The sequence below is a fragment of the Camelus dromedarius genome, chromosome 14 (genome assembly GCF_036321535.1).
Source record: "Camelus dromedarius isolate mCamDro1 chromosome 14, mCamDro1.pat, whole genome shotgun sequence".
NCBI classification, from domain to species: domain Eukaryota; kingdom Metazoa; phylum Chordata; class Mammalia; order Artiodactyla; family Camelidae; genus Camelus; species Camelus dromedarius.
In genome coordinates this window covers 39,650,785-39,668,324 of record NC_087449.1, presented here as the reverse complement: position 1 = coordinate 39,668,324, position 17,540 = coordinate 39,650,785, and the positions used below count along the sequence as shown (strand labels likewise).

At 38.2% G+C, this 17,540-nt stretch overlaps 1 protein-coding gene and 1 pseudogene across 9 annotated transcripts in view; both read left to right on the top strand.

Annotated features, from left to right (window-relative positions):
• ST3GAL3 (ST3 beta-galactoside alpha-2,3-sialyltransferase 3) overlaps positions 1 to 17,540 on the top strand; it is a 185,316-nt gene that overhangs the window by 41,501 nt on the left and 126,275 nt on the right. The gene's annotated exons all lie outside the window — the stretch shown is intronic.
• On the top strand, positions 11,927 to 14,062 carry LOC116156744 (small ribosomal subunit protein eS28-like; annotated as a pseudogene).

Sequence of the window (17,540 nt, the reverse complement as noted above, 5' to 3'; positions counted from 1 at the left end):
AGACATAATTGACATGTAACATTGTGCTGATTTCAGGTCTACAGCATGATGATATAATATATGCATATATTGCAAAACTTACCATAGTAAGTTTAGTTAGCATTCATTACCTCCCATAGTTACAAAAAAAGAATTAACTATTGATGCACAAATAACATGGATGAATCTCAAAATAATTGTGCTGAGTGAAAGAAGCCAGACATAACTGAGTACGTAAAATATGCTTCCACTTACAAAAGGCAATCTCATTTATAGTGACAAAAAGCAGATCAGGGGTAGCATAGGAATGGGGTGGGGTGATGGGTGGATTTAAAGGGGCATGAGGTAACTTTGGGGCTTGATAGATATGTTCATTAATTAATTGTGATGATTTTGCAGATGCATGTCAAAATTCACTATGTTGTACATTTTATATGTGGATAGTTTATTGTATGTTAATTATTCCTCAATAATAACGTTTTTTAAAATAGCCAGAGAAAAAAAGACTGATTACCTTCAAAAGAACAACAGTTAGACTTACAGGTGACTTCTCAAGAGTAGCAATAAAAGCCAGAAGACAGTGGACTGTTTTATTGTGTTTAAGGAAAATAACTGTCAACCCAGAACCTGCATATGCAGTGAAATCATTTTTCAAGAATGAAACAAACACTGAAGAAAGTTCACTACTGATACATAAAGCCACTTACAAAATATAAGCCTCAGAAAAAAGAAAATTATTCCAGGAAGAGGATGCAAGAAGGAATGGTAAGAAAAGAGAATGGTAAACATGTGGGTAATCTAAATCAATATTAGCCATATAGTATTTTTAAATGGCAGTATTGTCCAATATTCAGCATTATAAAAAACAAAGGGATGGAACCATACTATGAGTCAGTAATAGCATATAAATTGAGAGAAGATGTTAAGAGTTAAAGTATATTTCTTGTAATGTTTGGTAGGAGGGTTAAATATATCAGTAAACTTAGAGGTTAAGTTAAATATGCAGGTAAGATTTAAGTTAAATATGCAGGCAACTACTACTCGAATAGAAAGAGTACATAACTTAAAAACTAACAAAAGAAAAAAATTAATGAGAAAAAAAGAAGGCAGGAAAGTCAAACAAAAAGCTGATTTTGAAGGAAGGCCAATACTTAATATCTGAAACAAAAAATTGAATAGTTGGTAGTTTAAGCAAGGAGAGTCATGCTTGTAAGACCTAGTCTCAATAAAGCAGAGAGCAATGGCTTTCAAAGTTTGGTCAAGAGTATTTTCATATTAATGACAAGATATTGGTTGCCCTATGCAGTGTGTTGACATTTGCACTAATGATGTAAAGTGATGGTGGGTGAAGCTGTTCACACCTGAGCACAGATCAAAGCAATGGCACCAAACTGTCCTGGCAGTCATTGTGTTTTTCACTGCCACACACAGTACATTAAAACAAAGAAAGAAACAAAACCAGTTTCACTTAAGAATGTTCTTGATGAAACAGATTTAATTATATCTTGACTTTGGGGTATCATTTTACTGAAAAACAGATATGAAGATGAAGTGGGAAATATGCATAATTATCCATATACTTCCTTACTTGCACTGTGAAGTGTTAACATTATCTTGAGGAAACGCACTTGTGCGATTGGACTGCAAGCTGAAATAGCTGCTCCTTTGGTGGAACACCATTTCCACTTGGAGAAATGATTGACAGGCAAACTGTGGTTATTCACGCTTGAGGGTTTGGCAGTCCTTATCTTAGAAATGAATGAAGTAAATGAGCCTGTCATTTCAAGGGGAACAACTATTTTTTACTATGATAAAACTTGAGATTTCAAGTGAAAATTTGAATTCTGAAAAATGTATCTGTCTCCATGAAACTGGCACCTCAATATTTAAATGCTTTTCTGATGAGATTGATAGTGATATTGACAAATGTGCTTTTTTATATTGTTTAATGAACATGAAAACATAGGAAGGTCTACATAACTCAGTGAACCAATAATGTCCAAATGACCACTGTCAGGATGTTATCAAATCATGCAAGGATAAAAGATTCATTCAAGGTGTAAGATAGACCAGTTAATTTTAATGTAACAAAGTATGAAAATGTTCACTGATACGGCTTCCATTTTAACGCTGCCACTAACCTTTAAGAAACTACCACTTTTTGAGTTTTGGTGTGGTATCAAAGAGGAATACACATACTCATCTGAAAAGGTTATTATAATACTTATCCGTCTTCTAACTATGATAGACCAACATTTTTTTCATATATTTCATTCAGAACATTTCACAACAGATTGAATGTAGAAACTGATGAGAATCCAAATTTCCCTTATTAAGTTGTAAATTAAAGAGATTTGCAAAAAAGTAAAACTATGCTACTTTTTTCCTACTAATTTTTTTGGGAAATAGTTTTTTTTTCATAAAATTATATTCTGTATGATAATATTTAATGGGTTTATTATTAACTTTAAGTGAATTAGTATTTTAAAATATCTTATTTTCTAATGTATTAAAAATTAATAATTATGAACCCACATACACAAACACTCTCAGGAGTCCTCAGTGAGTTTTAAGAGTATAAAAGTGTCCTGATACTAAAAGTTTAAGAACTACTGTTTTTTCTGGAGTCTTCAGAAGAGTGGTTCAAGGACTGGTGGACTTTCAGAAGCAAGAGTATTTAGGGAGTGGTTGACCTTAAGCTGTGAGTTCACAGTTACCTGAGTAAGACCATTGCTGATTGGATGACTTTCAGAAGCGTAGTCATTGAAGTTGTTGTCTGGCTTTCAAAAGCTTGTATAATAGTGTGAAGCTATCATTGTTTGATTTAGATGAGTTGAAAACTAGTTCTGCCATAGAAAACGAAAGTCAGTACTCTGCGTAATTAGGACCCTTTTATTCTCTTTGGAAAAGATGGGAGAAAAACAGAAAGCACAACTCCTATAACTCAGTAATAAAGAGACAGATAACCCAGTTTTTCAAATGGGCAAAATATCTGAATAGCCATTTCTCCAAAGAAGATTTAAACAGTAAGCAGATGAAAAGATGTACATCATCATTAGTCACCAGGGAAACGTAAGTCAAAATCACAAGATACTGCTTAACATCCATGAGGACGGCTATAATCAAAATGACAGGCAATAACAAGTGTTGGTGACAGTGTGGAGAAATTGGAACCCTCTTGCACTGCTGCTGAGAATGTAAAGTGCTGTAGCCACTTTGGAAGACAGTCTGGCAGTTACTTAAAAAGTTAAACATTTAGTTACTATTTGACCCAACAGTTCCGCTTCTAGGCATAAAACTCAAGAGAAATGAAAACATATCTACATTAGAACTCACACACAAACATCCATAGCAGCATTATTCATAACAGCCAAAAAGTAGAAACAATCCAAATGTCCATCAACTGCTGAATGGATTAATAAGGTATGGTACATTCGTACAATGGAATATTATTCACCAATAAAAGGGAATGAGGGCAACATGAATGAACCTTGAAAACATGCTAAGTGAAAGGAGCCAATCACAAAGGACCATGTATTGTATGAGATGTCCAAAATAGGCAAACCTATAGACACAGAAGATGGATTAGTAGTTGCTTAGGACTGGGCGATAGCTGAAGTGTAGAGAGTGATTCTTCCTTAACCGCCATCTGTCAAGGCCACATCAAGGTGGGCAGTAGGAGAGATACCCTTCCTGGGAGCTGTGTAGCCTTAGCAGTTCGTTTCTTGTTGGTGGGGGTTTGGGAGCCTAGGAATTCTTTTAAGATTTAATCATCACAAGCTATTGCAGACTGGGCTCGGAATTTCTTTGGCTATACAGTTCCCTCAAAACCTAAGTAGCCAAGTATAAAAATATTTTTTTGAGATAATTGTGGAAATACGAATGTGGACTGAGCATTTGATGATATTAAGAAATTATGCACTTTGTTAGAAATGATGATACTGTGGTCATGTAAGGAAATGTCTATGTGTGTTATAATTATGTCTAGGCAAAGTATTCAAGGATGAAACAGCATGATATCGAGAGACTTGTTTTAAAATAATGCAGCCAAAAAAGAGAGAAGGAGAAATAAAGAGGGGTGAGGGAGGGCATGAAAGGGAGAGAACCAAACCAGGAAGCCAGTAGCAAAATGTTTGTTTCATCTATAGGATGGGGCTCATTGTATTCTTCTCTGCACTTTTGTGTGGTTAGAAAACTTTCATTAAAAAAAGTCAAACAAAAACTTTTATAGGTAAGTAACCACAGCTGCCGAAGATCTTATTTAGACTCTTGATCTTTTGTTCACTGGCCTCTGTGTTCTGTCCTTCTTCTAGCCTTTAAATTAATTTGTGACTACTTTGTGAGACCTTTCGAAACAGTAGCCTAGGGTGGGAGAAAGTACTTCTGATCTTCCCCTGTGGATTCACTCCACAGGTCTGGCAGATAACTAACTACAGGTTGAAAAATGTTTGAGGTCACAGTTTTCTCCTGTGAAAGTTGCCACTTGGCAGCATCCCCTTAAAACTGCTTCAATTTGGGTTACAAATCCTACCATTTATATATAAATACAGAATGTATTTATATAGAAAGAAGGGGAAAGTCTTGTGCATATATATTCATATTTATATATACACAGGTACATATATTTAATATAGATTTGCATAAATATGTATAAAACAACTCTGAAAGCATAGAACCCAGTAATAATAACTTTGGCTGCCTTCAGGGAAGAAAGCTGATAGCTAGGTGAGGATACAGGATAAAAGAGAACGAAGGACCAAATCCTGGAGGAACCAACATCTAAGAGGTGGGAGGTAGGTGGTCACCTCTTATGAAGTCACCCTGAATAAACAATGTTTCATACACTCTTAGGAAGCCATGGGAAGAAGCCTGAGAAGGAGCAGCCAGAGAGATAGGAGGGGAAGTCAGAGGTGGGAGTTTTAAAAAGGCTAAGGCTTGCATGTGCCCTTTGACCCAGCATTTCCAGTTCCAGGAATTCATCTACAGGTATACTCGCACATTTGGAAAACGGGCTGTGTAGACGGTTATCCACTGCAGCATTTTTTTTGCCTATTTGTTTTTGGCATCGTTTTTAGCATCATTGTTTTTAATAGCAGAAGTTTGGAAACAACTTAAATGTTCACCAGTAGGGGCCAAGTTCACTCATCCAGTGGGGGTGCTCTGCACCTGAAGAATGAGGAGGCTCTGTTATGTGCTGATATGAAAAGAGTTCTAAAATACATTGTTCAGTATGAAAAGCAAGGATCAGGAGTTTTGTGTGCTTAGGATGTTTTAAACTTTTATCGTTCTGAAAGGATGGTTATCATATTCCTTATTATCATGGCAAAATACTGTTTTTTTGGTTGTGCTTCTGTGAACTCTAGTATTGTTACTATTTGCTTTTTTATTACAAGCAATGGTCGGCATAATCAAATATTTGAGTTATTAAATCTGTTCCATTTTGAGCCAATCACAGTTGCCTCCTGCTGTTTTGTATCTGACTGCCTAGTGCCTTTATATGGTGTTTTAGCTTTCTAATGGAGCTTTGATATGTAGCAGTCTCCTTGAGCCACAAGAGGGCAGAAGAACCTTATGATTGCCTCAGGACAGGCTTGTACTGGGTATCTTCCTTCTGGCAAAATTGTGCATGGAATTGTTCTTTCACTGATTCGTTCACTAGATGGCATGCACCTAGAAGGCAGGGCTTCTTCGTGTCATAAATGGAGGCAGTAGGGGGATGACAGGAGAGAACATAGATTTTGGCATCACAGATACCTGCTTTTTGCTCTTCCTCCCTCCCCTGTGCAAATTACTTAGTGAACTAGTTACAATCCTTAATCTCTTAGAGCTTGAATATGCAAGACATATATGCAAGAATATGCAAGACGTCCTAGAGACTGGAGGCTTCAGAATAAGCTGGACCTGACTCTGATCCCAGCCCTGTGACCTTGGGTAATTTATTTACTCTGTGTGAACCTGAGTTTTCTCACCTGCAAAAGTAGTTAAGGATTCAGTGAGATAGTGCATTTAAAGCTCTTAGCACTATGTGACAAGCAATGAAGAAGTAACTGCTATAATTGTAAGACCAGCTAACAATACAGATGGATAATGGATCCTCAGTAATTTTTGTTATGTGGCTCTTTGTTATGTACTTACTAATTCTTTATTTGATTACAAGCAAGGTGGTAATATTTTCATTAGGACAATTTCAAAAGCTCCTTTTCTTAGAGGGGCCCTCAAAATATTTGTGGTCTCTTACTGATTTCCTTGCAAAGAATTAGTCTCTTAATACTGTAAAACATTTTGAATTTTTGTGGAGAGTCTCAATTTTACAGCTTCCATCCCACTGTGATTTTGTGTATTTTTATTTTTGATTGGAATATAGGTATTTGTGCCCTGGGCAGAGGTAGTGTTGGGTGACATGGTATTGCGTCAAGGATACTGCACCTGTCTCAGATTGGGATCCCAGGGAAATGGCTCTGAGATAAAGAGTAGTATGTGAAAATCTTATTGTGGAATACTTTAGGGAGCAACACCCCTGGAAGGAAAGGAAAGGAAAAGGCAGCAGGATGGTACAGAGGGAGAAGTTGGCTGTGATTCAGTCCCAAGAAAGGCCTCAGGCTACCGCACGGGGACTGTGAAGTTGGAATGGTCCTTCTGAGCTAGGGGGAGGGGGCTGGTTCCTCCTAGAATAGTCATTGGATGAGGCCACCCTGCCCACGCATGACCCTGGGCAAGGCAGCTCTCTTCAGCCACAGCGATTCCTGAAGAGAGCTGAGAACTGGGGGCTTTCTTCCCACCGTGATCCCAGCAGCGGACTAGTCCTTCATTACTTGAGGGGGGATCTGAGGGGCACACTACAGCTTTCATCAGTGCCTGTGGCCCCCTAAAGGGAAAACAGTAACATGGCTAGTGCAGTTTAACGAAAGACAGCTTTAGACAGAATTGCTTGTGAGTAATACTTAGAAATGATTGTTACTTTTAACTTTTAAGAATTCAGGATAAAGTCATTTTAGTCTAAGTGGACCCTTTACTATCCCCAAATTTCTGTGGCTTAGCACATTGAAGGCTCATTTCTCTCACCACACTATCTAGTGCAGATCTGTGACACTAGGGGAAGGCGTTCTGTTCTACCTAATTCATTCAGGGACACAGACTCCTTCAAACTAGTGACCCTGCCACCTCTGAGGGCCGTGGAATCTTCCACTGGGTCCTCTGAGCAGAAACAGGCAAGATTGTGGAGAATGTGCTGAGGGTCTCAAGGGGCCAGCTTGGAGGTGATGTGTTTCTGCCACCCACATTCCATTGGCCAGACCCCATTCACAGGGTCCCACCTACTGAGGGGAGCTGGAAACTAGAGTAGTGGGGTACCCAGGTGGAAAAGGATGGACATGTAACCCTCACTGCTACAGTATTATCTTGCTCTTATCCTTGTGGTGGCTGGATTTAGTCACTGCTGGTGAATCAAAGACACTTCAAAACTGTACGTTTTTAATTTCCCAGAGTTACGTATTTAAATTGCCATCATCATAATAGCATGGTTTTGTTCATCTGGGGCTTATTTTAAAAGGCTCAGGAAAGCAAAATTTTACCAGAGAGAAAGGATGGAACAGAGTTAAAACAGAGCTGAGAATTTAAGGATTCCCTGCTCTGGAAAGGCAAAAAAGAGGCAAAATAACTTCAGGTGTGAGCGTGTGTGTGTGTGTGTGTCACAGTAGAGAAGAAAACTGGAAGCCTTTGCGCATGTCGTCTAGCTGTGAAAGCAAGCTCACCTCTCTCCCCCAGCTTGAGCAGGAGCATCTTCTCAGAGGTAACATGGAGGTAGTGGGAGACAGAGGATTACAAGGAAATGTGCCTGCAAGTTGCACTGATAGGTCCTTGTGGGGTCTCGTGTAAATACCACCCAGGCAGCCCTTGAGCTGGAGGGAGAGAAGCCAAGGTAGCGATATCAACTTTTTCTGTTAGCCAACAAGAAAGAGTACTGCTGAGTGGCGGCTGGTTACTTGCTCAGCTTTGTTCTAGGCAGTGTGGGGCACACAGGAAGAGAGGCAGCAGGGCCTGAGAAGTGTGCAGACTGACAGCTGATGTCGCAGAAAAGATAAGACAGGGCCAGATTAAGTGTTTCAGAGATGAGAAGGAAGATGTGAAATTGAGGAGGGCTTTGAGAAAGAGGTAGGCTCTGAGTCAGGAACCCTGACAGGTGGCCTGGGATATCTGGGGACCAGGGAAAGGTGGTCTGGTTAAGTAGAACATTAGCAGAACCTCTGAAGCAACAGCGATTGCTGAGAGTGATGTGAAGAATGGTGGGGGGAGGGGGCAAGGAGTAGTGAGACCAAAGACTGGAGAGTGAGGGCAGAGCCAGGTCACAGAGGGCCTTAATGTCAGGTGCGCGAGGCAAGGCCATGAGAGGTTCTTCCACTTAATAGAAATACCTGATGGAGATGTGGTGTTCTGGACTTCTGTGTGAAGGAAGATTCACAGAGGTTTCCTGTGGAATTTCTGTTTGAGTACCTAGAATTTTAAACTGTCTTCCTTTATTCCATCAGCAAAGTTCATTCCACAGCCATTTAAATCATACTTATTAAGCTAGTTACTGTACCAGTGTCTAAAGATCAAAGTTAAGCCACGGTCTCTACTTTTGAGGAAATTATTGTCTGGTTAGGTAAGATACACTTTGTAAAAACAAGTGCACTGGGTCACATATGTGAAGACAGAGGGATGTACAGCTGTGCTTATAGCGCTCGCCAAGCTTTTAAAAAGCCCACACTCTCCTGTGGAAACATTGAAGTCTCTCAGTCTCTCTTCATTAATGTTTAATAATACAACAAATGCCATAATTAGAAATTAATTCAGGGAAATCCTCCTGCCCCTCCCACTCCCCTTGATTATTACCGTTAGACAGGGAGTGGTTAACTGCACTCGGAAGAGCTGCGCTGGGGATGGGCACAGGAAAGCCTTCAGAGAGGAAGTGACTCACAAGCCTGGACCTGAAAGATGAATGAATAAGGTGAGAAGTGCATTTTAGGCAGAGAGAGTAGCGTGAGTAAAGGGGGAGGGACCTGGAATAGGGCTAGGAGAGAGCCTTGTAAAGAATGCTGAGTTTGAACTTTGTTAGTGGGAAGCCGCTAATGCAAGGATTTTAAGCAGGAGAGAAGTGTGGTGGGATTCGCATTTCAGGAAGAGAACTCTGGCAGCAGTATGGAGGATAGATTGAGACCGAAAGATGGGAGGTAGAGATACCACCTGCCACAGCACTTCACCAGGTGGGGAGGTTCAGGGATGGGGGAATGCCTGGAAAGGCTGCACGGTGCAGGGGGTACCTGAGCTGAACAGAGAAGGATAAGGAGGCACAGAAAGTAGCAGTAGGGGTGTTCCTGGCAAAGGGCAGATTATGGGCAAGGGCACACAGTGTGAAAGAGCATGGCATGTGTAGAAAGCTGTGGGGAGTCTCTATGGCTGGCATATAGGATATAAATGGGGAATGATAATCACTGGGTGGGTAGGTAATCATTCAGATCACATTAAAGAGGTTAGACTTATTAGGTAAATGAAGAGGAAGCCACAGACCACATAGGAAGCAAGTCCCAACAAGTTTCCAAGGGTTGATAGCATACAGAACAAAGTCTCTGGCCATAGTTGAATTAAGCTAGCACTCAATAACAGAAGGATAACTAGAAAATCCCTTTCTGTTTAGAAATTAAGACATGAACTTGTAAATAATTGTTGGGTCAAAAAAATCATAATGGAAATTGAAAAACAGTTTGGACTGAATGGTATTGAAAATACTACATATCAGAACTTATATAATGCTACTAAAACCAAGCTTTGAGGGAAATTCTTGGACCTAAAGGCATAAGTTTGGTGGAGGGGAGCCAAAGGCTGAAAATCTAAACTTGTATTTCAATAAGTTGCAAAATGTACTATAGCAAATGAAACCCAAAGCAGGAAAACAAAATAATAAAGAGCAGAGTTTGATGAAAAAACAATTTACAGTGTAAAGGATTAACAAAGCCCAAAACGTGTTCTTTCAAAAGACTGATAAAATTGACAAACCCCTGGCAAGACTGATCAGGAGGAGCTGGGGGAGAGAGAGCACGCAGGCACCAGTGCAAATGAGCTATGCCAGGAATGGGAAGGGGACAGCACTGGGGAAGGCACAGACATTCAACAGATAGAAAGAGGAGGTTGTGAGCAATTTTATACCAAAAGTTCTGAGAATTTTGTGAAAATGGATCAGTTTCTAAAATAACTGACCAAAACTGACTCAAGAAGTAATAGAAACCATACAATCCTGTGAGCATTAAACCAAGGAAATCAATAATCAAAAATCTTTCTACAGAGAAAACTCCAAGCTCAGATGGCTTTATTGGAGATTTCTTAAAAAGATTGAAAAGAATAAATAAATAATTCCAGCCTCATACAAACTCTTCCACAGAACAGAAAAAAAGTGACACCCCTTACTTGTTTTTTGAGACTAGCACATCCTTGATACCAAAACCCACCAAAGACAGCTCAAGAAAGGAAAATGACAGGCCAAGCTGCTTAAAAATATGGATATAAAAATCCAGAACGAAACTTTAGCAAATTCCACAATATATTAAAAAAAATACATCATCACCTAGTTGGTCTTATCCTAAGAATATACACGATTGATTTAACATTAGAGAAATCCATCAAAGTAATTAATCACATTAATAATAGGTTTTAGTAGGTTAAGTATATTTAAATGGATTATAAAGGAAAAGTCATAGTATTTCAATAGATACAGAAAAAAACATTTGGTAAAATTCAGCATTCACTCATGCTAGGACTGCTTAGCAAACTAGAGCTAGCAGAGAACTTTAAGCTGAAAAAAGATATCTATCCATAAAAACTCTCCATAAAACATCTTGCTTACTAGGGAAATTTTGGAGGTTTTCCTTTCAGGATCAGAAACAAGACAAGCACCAAACATGACTTTTTCAGTATTGAGCTGGATGCCTAGTGCAGTGAGGCAAGAAAAAAAATGATGAAAATCTAACCTGAGGAAGTTAATAGGAGAGAGGTGTGGGCATGGGTTTGAGAGAAATTTAGAAAGCCTTGCCTGACTTGGACCCATGTATTCATTTCTTTCATTGATTAAATATATTGGCTGGTAATGAGAATATAGAAAGAAGTTGAAACAAAGGAAAAGGACCTAATATTTATTCAGTTCTTATTCTGTGAAAGTTCTGTACTAGATGCTTTTGCATATTTAATTATTTAAATCACATATTCTCTTTACTATCTTGAAAACTCATGCAGTTGATGATTAGGGAAACTACCTGAGAAAAAGGAAATACATTTGCATAAATTCATCCCAATTGTTAAATACTAGTTCAAGCTCATATTTAGCTATCAAGAGTATGTTATACTTTATATATTTTTTCATTCGTTTTTAATCATATAGCAGGTCTTTGAGGTAGAATGAAGTCTGTCAAAAGGTCTTTTCCTAATTTTATAGATGAAGAAGCAAATATAAAATTATACTGATTCGCTCAGTGTCAATATAGGACCAAGACTTTAATCTTTCACTCCAGGGAGCACAGAAACTATAACTTCAAAGCACATAATCAAAAGATTTTGGAAATGGAAATCTGTTGGGGTCCTAGAAGCATGGTTTGGGCCATCACACAGAATATCTCTAGTTACAGTGTGTGTAAGACTATGAGAGAAAGAAAGGGCAGGGAGGGAGAAGCGGAAGGCGGAGAGAGAGAGGAACAGCGACCTCCTCCGCCCCAGTGACAGGCCTCAGGTCCACAGCTGTATGCAAAGATTAACACAAACAGGGCAGATTTTGGAAGTATTGGCACAGGAGGGAGGTGCAACCTTATTATGACTCGCTGAGGGAGAACTGGTGACAAAAACACCATGAAAGGGAATGTCCTGTACAAAGACCACATTTATTGGAGAAAAAGAAGCCACCCTGAGAGTGAGAATAGAATGAAAATTGCTAGCTCTCCGCTGCCCGCCACCGCGGCGCCGTCGTGAACACGAGCGTGTGCAGCCCATCAAGCCGGCTGTGGTGACCAAGGTGCTGGCTGGGCAGGACCGGTTTGCAAGGACAGTGCACGCAGGTCCGCGAAGAATTCACGGATGTACCGAGCCGCTCCATCATCCAAAACCTGAAAGGTCCCGTGCGCGAGGGTGACGTGCTCGCCCCTTTGGAGTCGGAGCGGGAGGCTGGGAGCCTGCGCTGAGCTTACGGCTGGGTCCCGGATATCTGAGTCAACCACTTGGTCCACGAGGAAGATCTGCCTACCGTTTATATTGTTTAAAAAAAGAAAGAAGGAAAATTGCTTAGTTTATTAACTGTTAATACTAAAAACAAAACATCTGATAAAATCTTGCCTTGCTTAGAAGGAAGAAGACATTATTCAGTTTAGCAAACATTTCCGAATTTCTGCTGCATGCCAGATAGTTTGCCAAGTGGCTGGGATGCTTAATCAAACAAGTTCGATCTCTGAGCTGGAAGGAAGCTCTGAGACGTGATCTCCAGCAGAAAGTGTCCACAACTTCCTCTCCTGATATACAGAGCCCTCCACCTTTTGCTCTTCAGCTGTCTTTGCAACTTCATCTGCCAGAGTCACAAAGTTAGCTGTCATCTGCTGCCTTTCGTACTTTTCATCCTTATCTGCTTTCATCACATCTCCACTCTTCCAGTTGTTTCCAGTTGACAAGTCCAGTGAAATTCTTTTTCCCTTATCAGCTGTCTGTCACCATCAGTTACCTTCCTCTCTGACATTGCCACCTTCCACTTTTTCCTGGCTCTTTCCTTTGGGCAATAAACATGCTTACTTACATATACATAAAAATTATGAATATATTTTATATCTGAAATAAGTACTTGAATATGTCTGTAGTAAATAGATTGACATGAATTAGGGATCTCTTTTCCATGTAGTATAGATTCTTAGAAGTTATTATTTATATTTAAATAAATGAGACTGTTAGGTGACACCTCTTGGGGAAACCACTTTTGACTCAGTGATCTAAAACTTAGGCCAGAACTCAGAAATTATAGTTTTTAATAATTTTTTGTGTATATTTACACCATTATAAAAGAAAGTTCATTATAGAATAAACATTTATAATTCTGTCATTTGGAGGCAATTTGAGGTAAATTTTGTTTTATTTTCTCCTGAACTTTTTCCTATGTCTAGCTTTTTTCTTTGTTGTATATAATTAATCACATTGGTGTATAGATACCATATATTTCTTAAGATTTTTAATTGTGTAACATAGCAAGAATATTCTGAAATTATAAGGTCACAGTGTATTATGTAATTAAATGAGTAATACATGTTAAACATGAATACATGGTCATGTAAATACCTTCAATAAACAAGTGTACAGAGTGAAAAACAAGTTATCCATCACAAAATCCTATTCTTAAAGATTTGCTGTGTATTCTTCAAGGCCATTTTTCATGGATGTGTGTTTTGTATATGTGTGTGCAATGTTTGTACCATCAAGGCTATGGTGGTTATAGTTGTGATGATTATACCATTAAATTAAGGAAAATAAATTTCTTAGACAAATGGACACTTCTCCTTGTTTAACAGAAGATTGTCTCTTTCAAAGGTGTGTGCTCCTGGATTTGGGACATCATTTTTCTCTCCTCCAGGATCATGGAAGTTAAGCGAAAATATACAAAAGGGAGGGATATTAGAATTCTGCTGACTTGAAACAGAATGTATCTAGGAGAGGTGTAAGCTCTGTACCTAGATTCTTTTTTCTTTTGGCCTGTGGATGTCCTGTTGTTCCAGCACCACTTGTTGAAAAGGCTGTCTTTGCTCCTTTGTACTGCCTTTGCTCCTTTGTCAAGATCAGTTGACTGTACTTATGTGGATCTATTTCTGGGCTCCCTATCAAGGTTCCATCGATCTATTTGTCTAGTCTTTTGCCAATTCCACACTGTCTTGATTACTGTAGTTTTATGGTAATTCAGTCAGGCAATGTCAGTCTTCCAACCTTGTTCTTTTACAATATTGTGTTGGCTATTCTGAATCTTTTGCCTCTCCACATAAACATTAGGATCAGTTTGTCAGTATCCACAAAATAACTTGCCGGGATTTTAATTGGAATTGCCTTGAAACTGTTGATCAAGTTGAGAAGAACTAATACCTTGACAAAATTGAGTTTTCCTATGGAACATGGAATGTCTCCATTTATTTAGTTTTTTTTTTAATTTTGTTTATCAGAGTTTTGTACTTTTCCTTATATAGATCTTATGTGTATTTTGTTAGATTTATGCCTGTGTATTTTATTTCGAAAGGTACTAATGTAAATGGTATACGTTTTAATTTAAATTACACTTGCTTAATGCTGGTTTATGGAAGAGTGATTGGCTTTCATATATTCTCCTTTTATCCTACAACCTTGCCATAAGTTTTTTTGTCAATTCTTTTAGATTTTCTACATAAACAATCATGTCATATGTGAACAAAGACAGTGTTATTTCCTCCTTCCCTATCTGTACACCTTTTATTTCCTTTTCTTGTTTTAGCTAAGACTTTCAATGTTGAAAAGGAGTGGTGAGAGGGGACATCCTTGCCTTGTTTCTGACTTTAATGAAAACTCTTCTATTTTCTCACCAATAAGTATGATGTTATCTATAGGTTTTTGTAGATATGCTTTATCAGGTTGAGATTTCTTTTTATTCCTAGTGTACTAAAAGTTTTTTATCATGTTTTGGTGTTGGATTTTGTCATGTACTTTTTCTGCATCTACTGATAAGATCGTATGATTTTTCTTCCTTACCTTGCTGTGCTGTATTACATTAATTGATTTTCAAATGTTGAACCAGACTTGCATACCTGGGATTAAGCCCACAACCATGGTATATAATTCATATTACAGATTGCTGTTATTTGATTTGCTCACATTTTGCTGAAGATTTTTGTGTGTATGTTCATAAGAGATACTGGTCTGTAGTTTTCTTGTAATGGTTTTGTTTCTTTGTCTGGTTTTGGTATTAAAGTAATGCTGGCCTCATAGAATGAGTTAGGAAGTTCTCCCTTTGCTTCTGTCCTCTGAAAGAGATGGTAGAGAATTGGCTTAATTTCTTTCTTAAAATTTGGTAGAATTCACCAGTGACCCCATCTGGGCCTGGAGCTTTCTGTTTTGGAAGTTACTGATTACTGATTCAGTTTCTTTAGTAGGTATAGGCCTATTCTCATTGTCAATTTCTTCTTGTGTGAGTTTTGGCCAATTGCGTCTTTCAAGGAATTGGTTCATCTCATCTGGGTTATCAAATTTGTGGGCATAGAGTTGTTCATGTATTCCTTTATCTGAAAGTAAGTTTCAGAGTTTTTGATACTTTCTCTTAAATATCTGCATCTCCTAAAAACAAGGATATACTCTTACTTAACCATAGTACCATTATTACACTAAGAAAATTGACTTATTAATTCTCATATTAATTACTTAATAATTAACTTACTAGTCACAAAGGGAGAAAGCATTCTGAGGGTCAACACCTTAACCAAATGATCAAATTTAACATCATCAATATGATAGTCTGACATTATATGCCTTCTAATGTAATGCAATAAGAAATACACATCACTTTTAGACTGTTTGTTCCAATAATGTTTAACCTGAATCTAATTGTGAGGAAATAATCAGACAAGTACAAGATGTAGGACATGCTATGAGCCAGCTGACCTGGACTCCTTAAAGAAAAGTTGGTTACATGAGTAAACAAAGATGGAGGAGTTGGGGTGGACCTAATTAAAAGAGGCCAGAGAGACAAATATCCAAATGCCAAGGGCAAGCTTTGACTGGAACCCAGATAAAAGGGGGAAAAGCCATAAAAGACCTTAGAGGGGATAATTGGGTCAGTTTTACTACTATATATGGTAATACTGAATCCTTGTTATTTTTATATGAAACAATGTTAGTAGTTGTGATTCTAATTCTAACTTGATTTTTTTCTTTTGATATTTTTATTCTTGTTTCACTGAGCAAATGGGACTGTATACCCTGTAATATATTTTAATAAAGATCGAAGCTATTTTCTGTCCCATTCCCTTGTGGATGGTAAATGTTTTTGCAGTAAATGTTTCCAGAAGGCTGCACCCTGCTATATATACGTGCAGGTGTTGTGTTGGCCCGGAGTGGGCTCATGTCTCTGCCATATTCAGGATCTTTGTGTTGCTGATTGGGAACTGGATTTTTTAGGATCAAGAGTAGAGAAAGGGCAAGAGCGGTAAAGGATAAGTATGGCATAAGCTCTGTTTGAAGAGAAAAATTACTCATCTTCTTTGAGGAAGATAGAAGCAAGCATCCTATAGGTATTCTAAAATAGAGACTCCTAAATACCTGTAGTGAGAAGTGCTATGAGAGGGAATAATAGGAAGACTGTCCCAACCTGAGGTGTTACCTCAAAGTATAACTCTGAAGATGTTTAGCCCTACATCTCCATCCTCTGCCTCTGATTACATCCAGTCCCTGTCTGCCTGATTCTTTTACATTTCCCTCCCTAGTTTTAGAGTGAGAACCAGCTAACTTATTCTTTGCATACTTTGGATATCAATTTATAAAGATAACTTGTTACTGTTGCTGAAAAAAAGAAGCACTCTTCTCTATTGCCAGGATCTACCTATTTTTCAAGAGAAGCTGGAAATCTATGTTTTTATGTGGTATCTCCTGATTTATGAATGTTAACAAATTAATAACTTTTCATGCACTTTGTGGACTAAGCATAACATCACCGTGAGCCTCCAGTTTGCAACATGTGCTGAGGGGACACAGAATTACAGGTATAGGAAAATTCTGAGTCAAAGATTAGGCAAAACTCCCTTCTTGTCCAACCCTAAATTAAAGTGTTTTACAAAGTTACTAAATAAAAGATTCAGAATACTAAGGACAGAAACCAGAAGAGGTTTTTTGGTTTTTTTAAAAAAACAAGTCCTTTTAATTTTCTCTTCAATATAATATTAAGTAAAATAATTATTACCTTCATTGATTTTTTTAGTCCTCTGCTGGTGAGGTTTCTTGGTTTCATTTTTTAAACTCCAAACACTAAAGTTCCCTCTGTATTATGAGGGGCAGACAAAGGTGATTTGTCCACAATTGACCCTTGTGACCACAGGGGTCCATGTTTCCCTAGAGATGAGGTGACCTGCCTTCCACTCCTTTTTATTTTTTAAGGTAACAGCTTTCTTAAAACACAATTTCTGTATCATAGAATTCTCCCACTGAAAGTATACAATTCAATGGTTTTTAGTATATTCACAGAGTGTGCAAACATCACCACGGTTAATTTTAGGACTTTTTCATTACCCCAGAAAGGAACCCTGTATCCATTTGCAGTCATGCTCCATTTCCCCCAAACACCTCTGGTCCTAAGGAGCCACAAAGCTACTTCCCACCACTGTAGATTTGCCTGCCCTGGACATTTTATATAAATGGAATCATACATTATGTTATCTTTTGTGACTGACTGCTTTCACTTCACATGTTTCAAGATTCATCCATGTTGAAGCATGTATCAATACTTCATTCCTTTTTATGTTGAAATAATATTCTATTGTGGATAGACCACGTTATTTATGGTG